Below are 14,996 nucleotides of genomic sequence, written 5' to 3'. Positions count from 1 at the left end.
ACGTGGCAAATCTCATGCGCTTGACATATACTAGTATGCATACATTTTATGTAATTTTTATTACGTAAGATGCATGCGTCAAATTAAAGGTCATGGATAAGTAAAGATGTACTCACTCGATTTTAATTTATAGGACATATTTTAAATTTCAAGATTTAAATATGTCAATCTTTGATCGTAATTTTTTTATATATGTTTTAAATATTTTGAATTGTCAATCAGTGTGACTTATAATACTTTTTTATGTAATTTTCAAATATATAAATTTTATTTCAAAAAAATTGAAGATTTTATGCTCAAAATCAAATTTACATTGTTTAAATATCGAGAAGCGAAATGTGTCACGTAAATTAAAACAGTGGGAATATAATAGATCTAAACCTATTTTCTCTAAAAATGAAATAGTGGCAAAAAATTATTTTAGATTGTACATTACCTAGGTGAATATTAAAATCTTGAGGAAAATTGCTGGTAATTTATGCAAAATGAGGAGATATTCTTTTCTATTTCTATTATATAGAAGAGGTGGTTTCGAGAACCTTTTACGTAATTATCAAAGCACCTTTTACGTAATTATCAAAACACCCCTCTACTTTCATTTATTTACTTATATCTTAATATATAATAATTTCATTGTTTTATTATAATGGTTTAAATATTTAATATATTCTATTAATTTATATTAATTAACTATAACTACATATTGAAAGTAAATTTTTTTTATTTATTTAATTGACTATCATGTTCAAAACTAATTTGTTACCACAAATCACAATAATTAATAACTTAAAATATTTAAAAGATATATAGAAATTTTATTGACTCTTATTATTTTAGCAATGTCACATAAATTGAGATAAAAGAAAAAGTACTGCAAATCATAATAATTAACAACTTAAAATATTTAAAAGATATATAAAAATTTTAGTTGACTCTTAAAATTGTATCGAAGCCACATAAATTGGGACACAAGGAGTAAATATATTATTTGATAATTACGTAAAAATTATTATAAATCACAATAATTAAAAAGTTAAAATACTTTTTAAAAAATAAATAAAAGTTCTATTCAACTCTCAAAATTTTATCGGTGCGGCATAAATCATGACAAAATAAAAAATGATCTTAATTAATTGCAACTAAATATTTAAAAATCAATTTTATTATTTTAATTGATTTTTATATAGAAAATTATCTTTTCATTTATTTATTTACTTTAGTAAATTTAAATTTTAAATTTTTTTTTTCTTCCTATATAGAAATACTAATATTTAAACTTAACTTTAAATTTTTAAAGTACAAAATAATAAATTTAATTTAATAAAATAAATTTCTAATGAATATTTTCTTAGAATTTGTGTTGGGTCAATATGTATCAAGTTAAAAAGAAATAAAGAAAAATATATAGTAAAATTTTATGATTGTGAAAGATAAATATAATGCACTATCCAATAATGTTTAATGATATCATACTTTGCATATGCAAAGATAGCATCCCGTATTTAATTAATATACTATTCCGGTGAATTATCGATGATTACTATTGGATATGATAAAATTATATTAATTTTTATAGTACTAACATAATCAATCACTCTTAATTAATTATTATGAGTCATCTAGGTATTAAGAAAATAAATAATATTTAATGAAAAATAAAATAGACATAAAATGCGAAATTAACTCTTAATGTTTTAAATTAAATTTTCATCTTTCGAACGATAATTTTACTATATCACTCCTTATTATAAGTCATTTATGTATTAGAAAAATAAGAATAACAAAATGATATGTCAACATAAAATATTTGATTGACTATTAAAATTATATTCGTGCCACATAAATTGGGACGGGACAGAAGAAGATATAGAACAACATATATTATTTGAAAATGAAATAAAAAGTACTGTAAATAACAATAATTAACAAAAAAATATTTAAAAATTGACTGATTTCTGCTTCAACTGCTTCAATCGTGATTTTAATGTACAGTGATGTTTAAAGAGGGTAAAATGGCATAATGAGATTTAAAGAAGATAAAAATGTATGTAGTAAAGTGTGAGAAGAATAAAGTATAAGTAAATTTTATTACTATATTTTAAAGAAATTAAAAAAAGAAGTATAAAGATTATTTGCAAAAGATTTTTACAAACTAATTTAAATATAAATAAAGTAAATTTAGGTACAAAAAACGTGTATCTATCATAAATTTGCTACCAAATACTTCGCATTTTCTTAACATTAACAAATTTTCTATCAAATATGTGTAGCCATCTTTCTCAACTTTTTACAGCTCCTTATTATTAATTAACATTTCTCTGTTTTAAAAATAAAATAAAGAAAGGAAAATCTCAACTCTTCTTCTCTATCAAAAAACAACACTCTTTTCCTGTGTTAAAAATAATAATTAAACAAAATAATAGCGAATCTAAGCTGTGCATTTTCTTTATCGGGTAAGTTTACATGATTCTTAATCTTTGCGATATTGAAAATCAGTAATCTGTTGGATATTTGATTTAAGCTATTTCATCAGATTTACGCCTATTCTTTCTTTATATTTCTGATCGCAAAATTCAAAAAGAAGTTTAAAAAAAAGTTTCAATTGTGATCCCCTCAGCTCAATCATACTAATAAAAATATTCTACTGCTCAAACTTTCTACTTCAAGATAAATTCTAAAACTTAAAAATTGCAATCCACATGTTTTACAGTTGGGCTCGTGCTGACACGGGCCTTGCACTTCTAGTACTATAAATAGAAGTAATAAAAACCACAGATATTGGATTGATGGTGAATAGGTGTAAATAAATTGTTGGGTAGTAAAAATTCTTAAAATTTTATAAATGAAAAAAAATAATAATAATTGGATTAAAAGATTTATTTTATGATATTTCTGCCACGTTGGTTACATGTCAGTAGAATAAAAAAAAGTAAACTGGACGTTTACGTTACTTATCCTATCACAACAAAATAACATAACTAACGTAATACTTGATATAATTTTTAAAAATTAAAATCTTCAATATAATCATAAAAATAAGTTTAAAGAGGATAAAATAGACATAAAAATCTGCAAAGTATAAAATATACGCAGATCGTATTACTATCTTAGAGGTAGATAGGTTATTTTTTATAGATCCGACACTCAAGAATAAACTGTCTTAATCAATATATATAGAGAGAACAAAATAACTGAAATAACGAAAATGACAAAAAATAATAGACAACTTAACAAATCATCCTAAACATTAGTCATAACTGAATTGTATAAAACAAAAAAAATACAGATAATAACTAAACTCAAAAAACAAACAACTATAGGGGTAATGCTACCACTAATAATAAGAATACTAAACTTTACAAAAATAAGTGATACAATGCTAAATCATATGACTATCCCCCTACCCTAATTCATTTTTCCATAATAACTTCCTTTCTGACTCACTTTCACTCAAGATGTTCGAAAAAAGTTAAAAAGTGAATTATTCAGATATAAATTAAATTAATATTAATTTAGTAGTTTGTTTTTTTAAAAAATGTGTGAGAGCTACCAAAAGATTTCATATTGTTAGTGAAGAGATTAACGAGATCATTTCACCCTCGACTGGAAATTTTTAATATCGAGCTTTGAATATAAAGCTTTTTAGTAAGGAGTATTTTCAATTACATGTAATAAAAATTCAAATTAATTTGGATCCTAATAAATAAATCGAACACAACGAAAGAAATCAAAAGAAAAAGTTTAATATCATTATATTCTTCTTTTTTTTGAGATCTAAATTTACCTATGTATTATTCGAAATTTAGCAGCTTCATAATACACTCAAATTTTAGCTAATTATTATTTCCATTGTTAAGAAAGGTGCACTCTTAAGTATCAAATTCTTCTTCTTTTTCTTTGAGAGGAAAAAATAAATTTGCCCCTAGACTTTTAATTATAATTTAAAATTATTTTGCATTGAAAATTTTGTGAAAGGCAAAAGTCAGACTTTTTCCTAATGGTTAAATGTTTAACATCATTATTGCCAATAGATGTACCATAAACTTGAGAAATTCGATCGTGAAGTGGTGAAACTGCTTTACCCTTAATCAGAGATCTTGAATTAGAGTCTTGTATATAAAGAAAAGGAAAAAGAACACCACGTAGCATTTTTTAAAAATTATGGCCCATGTTTCAAGTTTTGGACAGAAATAACACTCCGAATCTTTTTAATACCATTTATTAGCCCTAAGACACAATTCTATTAGCTAAAGAAAAAAAAAGCCCACAGTAGTTCTTTTTTCGAAAAAAGGACTTAATTGCTAAGTACAATTTTTTTTTTCGAGTATTCTTTCCGATTAGAATTTTTCGAAGTCTGTAGTGATGAAATTAAAGAAAAAGTTTAATGTTGATTCAAAATTAGCTGGTAAAAGTATTAGATTGTAACACCCCGTACTTAATTACGTGCATTAGCCATGGTTATATGTGTTGGAGTATATGTATTGATCATAAGTTAGGTATATATGAGTTTAAGTATGAGTATTGATTATTTTGAGATGGTTTCAAGTGTATAGTTTGATTATATGTGTATAGGAATTGACTTTATTTATACCGGAATTTGCTCGTCGAAGTTTCTATGCGAAGTTTATCGAGTTAGATTTCCAACGATATAAAGATTTCTGAAAACAGATGAGTATCGGATATAAGCGAGCATGTTCGAAACTTGAAAACGGTAGACGCAATGAACAGTAAATGTGCAGAAATTTTCTGCACACAAAAGTATTGCAGCCAAACAGCTTTTTGGGTCGACTTTAAATGATCATAACTCCTTGTAAAAAATGAACTGTGTGAGCTGCTATATATCGATGAGAAGACCTGAGAGTCTTCTTTCTAATGCAATTGGTTTCACCCAAATCCATTATCGAAGCAAAGAGTTATGGTCGATTTACTTTAGCCTATCAAAACAGTCCACCATGGACAGATTCGGATTTACTTAAATTTTAAGGGCAATATGGTCATTTTCCATCACCTCATGGACGAAAATTGGTCATTATATACATATACTTAGCCTCATATCCATCATTTATCATCCAAATTATTGAAGAATAAGAAACCCTAGCCTAAGTTCAACTCCAATTATCTTGTGATTCAACCGTAGAAAATCCAAATTGATTCCGTAGTTGTGTTCACCATCTCGAGGGCTTCGAGAAGCACCCCTTATTTGTGCCAACAGGACTTCGAAATCAAAAGGGCCATTTTATGGTAAGGATGTAAATTATGTTGGTGTTATTTATATGGATATGTATATATATATGCATGTGAGCATAAGAAGTATGTTATTTGATTGTTGTTGAAAGATGATTGGAAATGATGTTGGATTATTCTGGTGCATAGTTGGATTATGTTGAATTGTGAAGGGATTTGGTGTGATGATGTGGTATTGAAATGATGATTATATATATATATATATATACACATAAACCTATTGTTCAAGTTGGTTTTTGGAATGCTTTGCAAATATTGGTTGTATGGAATTATGGAAGAGAATTGTGGTGTTGGGTTGCTAATACTAGATGCCAAATATTTCATTGTAGATAAGTGATTTGTAAAGGCGGGAAGTTGTGTTGAATTGGTATCCGAATCTGCAACGAGGTATGTAAAGCATACTCTAACGATGTTCTTTGGCATGAAAACACCAATGTTCCATCAAGTAAGATTCCGAGGTTGTCCAAAAACATGTATTGTTCTACATTACCAACGAAGTTGTTTCCATTCTATAAAGTGTCAAAATGTTTCATTGATATACCAAAAGGCTCCTATTTCATTGTTGTGATATTGATGATTCCGAAACACATTGTTGATGTACCAATGAGTCTTTATTACATCGTTATTGTATAGAAAGTCTATTACTTGGTTCCTATTGATGTATCATTATTCCAACGGTACTATATTGACATGAACACTAATGTAATAATCTCAAAAGCTTTTGAACTAAGTTATTGGAAAGATCTCTTATGTGTGTTACTTGATATACGTGTGGGTGGTAGCTCAGGGGCTTAAGCCTAGCATGGGCCGATCCCGATATTTGATATGATTACAGTTGATATGTACTGGGGGCAGCCTAATGGTCACAGTACGGTACAGTATTGATTATTGTTAGGTGGTTGGAGGTTCGGGGGGAGGAGGTAATGGCAAATGATAATTGTAAAGAATAAAATGAACGAATGTATACCGTTCCACAAATGTGTTTGAATTCAAGAACCCAATTCAGATTAATAATAATGTACATGATCCTAAAAGTGTTTATGAAGTGTGGTTCACTTCTATTATGATTTATTCACTTGCGTCTGATTTTCTTGATCCCCCATATCACATATGATTATTTACAGCTTTACATACTCAGTACATATTTCGTACTGACGTCCCTCACGGGGGACCTGCATTTCATGCTGCAGGCACAGATGCTTCAGCTCATTCATAGCATAGATAGGAGCCAGGTCATACAACTATTGTTGGTGAGCTCCAGTTTGCTTCGGAGCTTTCCGAGTCGGTCCCTTATGTTTTGTTATTGTACAGGAGTCATGTGTGGGCGGGGGTTTGTCCCGACCCTAGTTATATCATGTATATCCTAGAGGCTTTGTAGACATAATGAAGGGTAAAGTCATGGAAGTTTATATAGTGATGTTATATTTGTATATGTGGTGGCCCCGACGGCCAAGTATTATATATATATATATATATATATGTGCGTGTTGTGCTGATACAGGTAATTAGACCCTTCTATATGCAACGAAGTGCTGTCCAAATTTTTGGTGACATGTAAGTGAAAGAAAGTATAGGTATCTGAACGGGTTCTCCCGGGCCTTCTCGGCTTCGGGTGCCAGTCCGTCCCGATGGGATTTTGGGGCGTGACATAGATATGATCCTAATTTTGTTGTTAGTGATGATGATTTCGAAGATATAAGAAATCGGGATGTTCAATTGAAAGATTTGAAGAATGTTCATCCTACTCATAGTCGAATTACTAGGTCTCGAGATAAATTATTGGTGATTCATCAATGGTGGAACAAAAAAATCAGCTAAAAAAAGGCACATACAAATGTGAGTGATGAAGCAGATCTTGTTGTTCTTCCCCCCCCCCCCCCCCCCCCCAAAAAAAAAAAAGTCATTCGAAAAATGTTGAAGATGATGGTAAGTCATCTAAAGGAAATGAAAAGATAAGTGCGAATAATGAAGGAGATACTCCTGTTCCTCCCAAAAAAAACAAAAAAAAAAAAGAAATCGAACAAATGATGGAGAAGATGATACTCAATGAAAAGTAAAAAGGTTTCTGTTCATTGGAAGAGAAAAATATCCAAATTAACTGATTTTGAGATACATTGTGTGTGCTTTCTATCTATTAATTATGTTTGATAGATATTTTAATTTTTGTGTATGTTTGAAATATGTGTGTTATTATTTTATATAACCTGTGTCAGTATTGTATATGAAATATATAGGATTGTGATTTTTGTGTAATTTAGTGTGCAGTAACTGTATAACTATTTATGTATTAGCATTATATAAAAAAAATGTGAATAATTTGAATATTTATATTGTTATTGTGTAAAATTTGTAACAGTGTAGTAATGAAGACTGTATGAGTAATAAATGTAGCTTTTTGAAATATTTAGACCTTAAAGTACACTTACTTATTGCAGGTTTGGGATTTATTTCTTGGTCCATCTGGTCATTACAAGTGTTAGCTCAGTGAGCACACAAACTGTGGTATTGTGATTGCCTTGAAATCTAAGTTGGATAAGAAGCAACTTGATTTGTTTAAGAATAGTTGTTTTAGGTATTTTTTTATCTTTACCAAGTGTTTTTCCTCAAAATCAACTTATTCATGGAATGTTGCTTAGGGAACTTGTTAGTGAGAGAGACGATGAAATATGGATTAAAGTGAATAACACTAAGTTATGGTTTGGATTACAAGAGTTTGCTATAATTAGTAGCTTAAAATGTACTAGAAATTACAATAATGATTTTGCTCTTACTCAAGAAAGTAAGCTGATGGAGTTGTATTTTTCAGAAAAGTCCAAGGTGACAAATCTTGATTTAGAAGAGTATTTCATGAAAAAAGGTGGCAATGTGATGAAGATGCCTTACAAATTTCTATTTTGTTCTTTATTTATACCTTTTTTTTTTCTATCATCTATAGTGATGTTATAACTAAGAATAATTTCTTATTGGTTGAATCTGGGAACTCTGAAATATTTTCTTAGGAAAAATTATGTTTTCGTTTGATGTTGGAGTCAATGAAGTCTAAGGTTTATCAGAGAAAAATTATGCGTCATTATGCTGGTTTTTCTCTAGCATTTCAATACTGATTTTATGAGTGTTGTCTTATGCCGATGGCCATCTTGCTGATTGAGTTGGCGATGGTGTGCCACGTATACTGAATTGGTTTGTAAAGCATAGACCAATGTACAAGGAGGTCAAGTCTGTATTTTTTAATATTAGACAAGAGCAGGTATATAGTTGTTTTAAAACGTAATTTATATATATTTTGTTAAATGATTATGTGCTTCATAAATGTCAAGTGTTGTTTTGTAGGTGCAGGTAGTGTTGAGTAATATTACTTCGACGTTCTTGAAAAATCAATCCTTCACTTACCTGATTTCAAATCTGTGGATGCGGTTGTGAACTCTGTTGATTTGCCTGGTACCAGTAAACAAGAATGTAGTCATTGGAGCTCAGATAATGAATTGACACTTTTGACAAGTGATGTTAAAATGGTATGTGGAAAGTTTTTATTAATATTTATATGTTTTTGTTAATTGATGTTTTGACTTTTTCCTTTTTATGTTTAGTTAACGGAAAAGGTTTCCTCGATGAAGAAGTTTTTGAAATTCTCATTTGAATTGATTTTTTGAGCTCTACATATAAAGAATGAACCTAAGGTATTCTTTTCCTGAATTTTTCCTGCTTTTTTAACAAAACTTATATACACTATTGTAATTATTTGACAAATTTTTTTGTACAACTTGCTACATCAAATGGGGATAACAATGGTGACAACTCAGAGAAAAAAGACGATGATACACCTAATGTTGGTGGTATAGGTGATTATCAAGTTGATGATCCACCTAATGTGGGACAACAAAATATTGTTGCATCGGAACTGGATCATATAAGTGACAATTTGATGGATGATGTAGGAAAAAAATTATGTAGGTGGTAATGTATTTGATCATTTGGCGGATGACGTTGGAGAAAAAGTTAATTTTGTAGGTGATGTCGATGTTGAGTCTGCGGCCGAAACTTTTAAGGATGGTGCTTGAATTTTTTTTTCAAATTTTGATTTTTTTGAAGTTCACACAAAGCTCAGGTGAAAATAAGGTTATATTGGAGGGTAGAAATAGTCAAGATGATAGTTATTGATCTAATTTTACTGATTCTGAAGTGTCCAAATTTACTCAACCTTTTCATGATAAAAAAACATAAAAAGAAGGTGATGTGACAGTGCTTAGCCAAAATGAGCTTGATTGGTCAGAAATTTCAGACGTTAAAATTTCTAAGTTCACTCAACCCGATAAGAGTGTTGCAACGATTGATGCAACTGGTTTAGTATGTGATAATGTTAGAAAGGTTGATGCAACTGCAAGTGATAATATTAAAGAGATTGAGGAAAATATGGTGGCTGCCTCTTTTATGTTGGATGAAACACCTGTTATTCCTCGTCGATTACATAAGCCAAAGGCAGTATATGAATCGTTATTTTTGTCAAAATTTGATTCCGATTGTGGCAAAGTTGAAGGTCAATCATCTAAGCTTATAGAGAATGCTCAGCCAAGTAAACGTCTCTTGTTTATAAAACATCCTTTTGTGAAGAGTATTACGGAGCGAATTGATGATATGGAAGTGACATTACTGTTTAACAGGTTTGTTCCCAAATCGTTGCACGTTAAACAGATGTAAGTTTTCTATTTGTAGTTTCTTTTCGTTTTACTTTATTTTGTCATATATTATAATTTTTGTAATATTTTTTTACAAGCCTGTTTATTCAGATTCTGTCAATGCTCTCCCAAAATAATTTGACTATGAAATTGATATCGTTAAAATGAAAAAGTGGTTCTTCACATTGGCATATCCAGGAATACCCTTAATCGATTCAGTAAGTAATGAATTTGTTAGTTAAGTAGGTTATATAACTTTTATTTTTGTACTTGATAGTGATAAGCTAGTTGGAATATTGAATTTTCGTATATGATGCATGTTATATAAGTAGTTCGTATTTATTTGATTTTAATTAGTATTCTGTATTCATTTTTAGCATTTTAAGGTGATTTTATTGTTTGTATTTTCAGTATATTGATGTTATCTTTTACTATTTGTGAAAGAAGTCAAATATGAGTTTGTTGGTGGTTCAGTTAAATTTGCAACCACTGATTGTTGATTTAACTGCTTGATCCAGACATTGTATAAACGGTTTGTGGAGAACAATAGAGATGTAACACTTACACTCAAAAACATCAAATTGTTGAGTACATGCTTGAATTTTTTATAAGATGCAACGTCCCATGGAATAGCATTGACAACGTTCTTTTCCTAATTAATCTTGTTGAGGAGTTTCATTGGATTTTGATGAGGCTGTGTTTTAAAGATCAATGCATATATGTGTATGATTCAATGCATGGTGCAAGGCATGTCGTTCGTGTTCAGAAATCAGTTGCAGCGTATTCTGAGTTAATTCCACACTTTCTTTCTTGTATTGGATTTTGGAAAAGTAGGAGCGATGGACTTTCAGTAGCTAATTCTTTTGATATTCTTATTGTTGATGGACTACCAACTCAAGCCAACACGTAGTATTTTGAATGCACATTCAATTGCTCATTTTTAAATAATTTTTTATCAATTATACTGATGATGTATTATGTTGCAGGAATTGTGGTGTATTTGTTGCTGCCTTTGCTGAGTATTTGCTTGATGGTATTGAAATTTCTAATCATCTAGATGATATTGATGCTATTCGAATTCGGTATGGTGTGTTGTTGTGGAATTATGGAAAGAAGAAACAAAGGTAATGTGCAGTTAGTGAAGATGAATCTACTGATCGATTGTTGAAGAAAAATGATGGTGTGCAGCAAATTTAGTTAGAAATGTCTTTGAAGCATAGATGTGAAATATGTGTTTAGTGTTGAAATGCTTAGTGTTATTTTTGTTTTGTGTTGATACACTGGAGATTCTTATCGTGAAATGTTATGTTGAATACTATATGTTTTGGCACTTGATACAATTTTGTACAAGTGATTTTTGATTTTATGAAAAGACAAAACAGTGCATCTGTTAGTTTATGTTGATCACAGTTTATATGCGGTATTATGCAATATTTATTCAGTTTCTATACAGTAGTTACACAGTTTAAGTGCAGTATTTCTGTAATTTCATACATTTATCCCAATTATCAAATATAGAACTTATATATTGTTGAAATAAAGTAGTTATATAGTTTATAAAAGTAATTTTATAATTTATATTCAAAATATAGAGGTGCTATGCATTCGTTAATTAATTCTGATCCTATATCCAAACCATACAGAGGTCCTATATATGATTGGCACATGATATATACCAGTGCGGTATAAATTTATCTTTACTGTTTTAACTTGTGAAATGTTATTTAAGCAAGACGTTAAAGAATAATTTAGCTGACTATTCTTATGATTAAGCTGTGAAATATATTTTAAAAAAATGTGCGAAAAAATCAAAAAACAAATACTACTACTTATATAGATTCAACTAGTATATAGATATTATACATGATTGACATAGATGATATGTAGTTTTTTTTAGGTATTATAGAAGAAAAATTACACTCCCCAGCTCAGAGGAGTTGATTAGTGCACATCACCAAAGAATGTGCCTAAAATAAATGAAACACCATAATGCACAAATTTCTATAAACTGAAAGCATTGTATTTGAAGTAAAATAATATCGTTTTAGCGGAGGCTATTACATTACTATGAAAAGAATAGTCTTTTTTTCAATGAAAAAAAATGAGAAAGATAAAAGTATTATTGTAGCAGCATCCTATTAGATTATTCTTAAAGCATTTTCACATGTTCTTCGATTGTGTCCTTTTTTTCACACCGCCCACATGAAATTTGTTGCTTAAAGTAGTCCATAATGTTTTTTCCTCGATTATTATTTTTTGGTCTACCTGGCCTTGATTTTCAGATTGATGATGTGCCAAATTATTTTATCAGGAAGTGGTATAACTAGAAGTTCATATGTTTTCAAGAATTTTTTTTTTTGTGTAATATGGAGCACAATAGCTTTGTAAGTCCATATGCGTGTAAGTTAGCACCGTCATAGCATGTGGACAAGGTATGCCATCTACTTGAAATTGTAGGCAGGAGCATTTTTTTCATGCATGCACACAATGTTTCATTTTTCAGTTTCATCAATCACTACATAAAAATAGTGAGTAGAACCCATCACCTACAATGTACAAACGTATTAGTAAATAGTATGGCACATTAGAATATGTAAGTGTCTGTTAAGTAGAAATAAGAAGTAATACCTTCATTTTATCTAACAGAATGAGATTTTTTCTTATTATTATATTGTATTTGTTTTTCAGTTCTGTAAATATTGCTTCTGAATGCTGTTTATGTTCATTATTCTATCTCATGACCAGATTCATCATGAATTGTGGAAATTTTTTAATTGGCAGGTCTCTTGAATCTCTATTTGCTGAATTTAAGGACTATGTTATATTTGAAGTCATGAACATCGACCTGTTGACATGGGAATGAGCTATGGACCATTTTTCATAGCCTATACCAAACAGATACTTCTTCACCCAATTATCGATTTTGTTTATGTCTTTCATAAGCCGATCAAAGTCTGCCTTTATGTATGTTCTGGCCATTGTAAAGAAATCCCCTTTAATTGCTTTTGATTCTTCTTAAACCTACCCTTGATGTTGTCCATAGATGGAAGATATATATACAGTGAGCCACATTTGAATATACAATTACAACACCTTTTAATATGTTGTTATGCCTATCAGATACTATGCACATGCCTTCTCTTTCACCCAAAGCAATGTTAAACATGAGAAAAAATCATTTCCATGAAGCATCATTTTCAAAATCAACAACAACATATTCTAGTGGCAAAATATGTCCTTATTAAGCAAGTGGAAAAGTGTCTATCAGTGCATCCAACATATACATAATTTTATCTAAAAAAGTTTCATAAAACTCACCTGCTGCATCCAACACACTAATAGGCAACATTGTCCCGTTATATGCAGATTTCAAAAAAGTTCCATCAACAATAATGGTAGGCATTCAAATCTCCAGCCCTTAATTGATGTGTTCAATGCGATAAAAACATAAAAAAATGATTGTCCTTCATTTTGTGTATCCTTGTGAACGATCTTGGATTTATTGTGATTACCATGTATAGGTAAGCTGGCAGTTTAGCATAAGATTCACGCAGGCAATCTCTGACCAGTTCAAGTGTTTTTTCTTTGGCTCTATATGTTTTTTTGTAGTTCATTCTAATTCCGTACAAGTTTCTCATTTATTCCATGATCTCTGCTGGACTGTATGTTGACTTTAGATTTAAAAAGTTATGCTTCACCATTTTAGCAACGGCTAATGAAGTAGCATGCCGTTATGAAAACATTCTGTCCGCAATTGAATAGGTGTGATCATCGACAAATTTTGTCACCATGAAAACAACTGAATTTTGTTGACTTGAAGATCTAAAAGTCCAATTGTTTCTCTGATTGATACACTTAAGATAGTACCTAGATACATTTATATACAATAATGGTACATTTGTATATTATGGGTATACAGTAGGTACACAGTTCATATGCAGTGTATATACAGGTCCTATACAGTAGTTACACAGTAGGCACACAGTTTATATGCAGTACTTATATGCAATATATATAAAAGTCCTATACAGTAGTTACACAATAGGTACACTGTTCATATGCAATATATATACAGGTCCTATACAATAGTTATACAATTATTTGCAATATTTAGGCAAGTTTATACCTATATTCCAACAAAATATAAACCTTATACATTATTGATACAGATTATATAAAGTAGTTATATAGTTTAATATCCAATATATATGCAGGTGCTATACAGTAGTTACACAATTTATATGCAGTATTTAGGCAAGTTCATAGCTATATCCAAACAATATATAGACCTTATACATTGTTTATACGTGTTACATAAAGTAATTATATAGTTTAATATCAATATACATATCGATAAATTTTGCCACCATGAAAACTTCTGAATTTTGTTGACTTGAAGATCTAAAAGTTCAATTCCATCTCTGATTGATACACTTAAGATAGTACCTAGATACATTTATATACAATAATGGTGCATTTATATAATATGGGTATACAGTAGGTAAACAGTTCATATGCAGTATATATACAGGTACTATACAGTAGGCACACAGTTTATATGCAGTACTTTATATACAGTATATATACAGGTCCTATGCAGTAGTTACACAGTTGGTACACAGTTTATATGCAGTGTATATACAGGTCCTATACTTACACAATTATATGCAGTGTTTAGGCAAGTTTATACCTATATTCCAACAAAATATATACCTTATACATTGTTGATATAGGTTATATAATGTAGTTATATAGTTTATACCTTGATGATAATGATCTTTTCATCTTAAATTGGAATCTCTCAAGGATTGCATAATGTTTCATCACACTTGATATTGTATTTTTATCCCAGTACTGCCCTTCTTCAACATCTCTATGAAGTGGATCCTTTATTATAGATTCAGGCTCTTCTTTTATTTCTTCCTCAGAAAAATTATCTTCAATTGTATAATCAGAAATAGGTATCGGATGAACTTGAGTAGCAGTCGGAGATGTTTCGATCAAATTTTCAATTGAGGATTCTCCATTTTCAAATGTGTTTTGTAGTGTTATACACAATGGAAATTCATTTACATCTAA

The sequence above is a fragment of the Capsicum annuum genome, chromosome 5 (assembly GCF_002878395.1).
Source record: "Capsicum annuum cultivar UCD-10X-F1 chromosome 5, UCD10Xv1.1, whole genome shotgun sequence".
NCBI lineage: Eukaryota > Viridiplantae > Streptophyta > Magnoliopsida > Solanales > Solanaceae > Capsicum > Capsicum annuum.
The sequence above is the reverse complement of the archived record's forward strand: the minus strand, read 5'-3'. Positions refer to the sequence as shown.